Source organism: Salvelinus sp. IW2-2015, unplaced genomic scaffold (assembly GCF_002910315.2).
Source record: "Salvelinus sp. IW2-2015 unplaced genomic scaffold, ASM291031v2 Un_scaffold1940, whole genome shotgun sequence".
Lineage (NCBI taxonomy): Eukaryota > Metazoa > Chordata > Actinopteri > Salmoniformes > Salmonidae > Salvelinus > Salvelinus sp. IW2-2015.
In genome coordinates this window covers 40,897-42,216 of record NW_019943297.1, presented here as the reverse complement: position 1 = coordinate 42,216, position 1,320 = coordinate 40,897, and positions in this window count along the sequence as shown.

Here is a 1,320-nt window from a genome sequence, read left to right as displayed (position 1 = left end):
TGCTTTGTGGTCGTTGTCCTGTTGGAAGGTGAACCTTCACCCCAGTCTGAGGTCCTGAGCTCTCTGGATGCAGGTTTTCTTCAAGGATCTCTCTGTACTTTGCTCCGTTCATCTTTCCCTCGTTCCTGACTAGTCGCCCAGTCCCTGCCTCTTAAAAACATCCCCACAGCATGATGCTGCCACCACCATGCTTCACCGTAGGGATGGTGCCAGGTTTCCTCCAGCTTGGCATTCAGGCCAAAGAGTTGATCTTGGTTTCATCAGACCAGAGAGTCTTGTTTCTCATGGTCTGAGAGTCTTTAGGTGCCTTTTGGCAAACTCCAAGCGGGCTGTCATGTGCCTTTTACTGAGGAGTGGCTTCCATCTGGCCACTCTACCATAAAGGCCTTATTGGTGGAGTGCTGCAGTGATGGTTGTCCTTCTGGAAGATTCTCCCTTCTCCACAGAGGAACTTTAGAGCTCTGTCAAAGTGACCATCGGGTTCTTGGTCACTTCCCTGACCAAGGCCATTCTCCCCCGATTGCTCAGTTTGTCCGGGTGGCCAGCTCTAAGAAGAGTCTTGGTGTTTCCAGACTACTTCCATTTCAGAATTATGGAGGCCACTGTGTTCTTGAGGACCTTCAATACTACAGAAATGTTTTGGTACCGTTCCCCAGATCTGTGCCTTGACACAATCCTGTCTCGGAGCTCTATGGACAATTCCTTCGACCTCATCGCTTGGTTTTTGCTCTGACATGCACTGTCAACTGTGGGACCTTTATATAGACAGGTGTGTGCCGTTTCAAATCATGTCCAATCAATTGAATTTACCACAGGTGGACTTCAATCAAGTTGTAGAAACATCAAGGATGATCAATGGAAACAGGATGCACCTGAGCTCAATTTCGAGTCTCATAGTAAAGGGTCTGAATACTTACGTAAATAGGATATTTCAGCGTTTTTATTTTAATAAATGTACAAACATTTCTAAAACCCTGTTTTCGCTTTGTCATTATTGGGGTATCGTGTGCATATTGCTGAGTAAAAAAAAACATTTTATTTTTTATTTTTAGAATAAGTCTGTAACGTAACAAAAAGTGGAGAAAGAAAAGGGTTCTGAATACTTTCCGAATGCCCTGTATGGTGTAAACACTTATCCAGAAACCCTTTAGTCAGAGAGGAATTACTGCATGTTGAATGAATGCGAGGGGAACTGTTAGGTCTACAGTACAAACGTCAGGCACACAGACACACATATGTACGCACACGCCAACATCAAGATTCAGTGAAGGTAAAGGTATTCAATGGGATTTCCTCTCAATGACAAGAGGAGGGAAACAC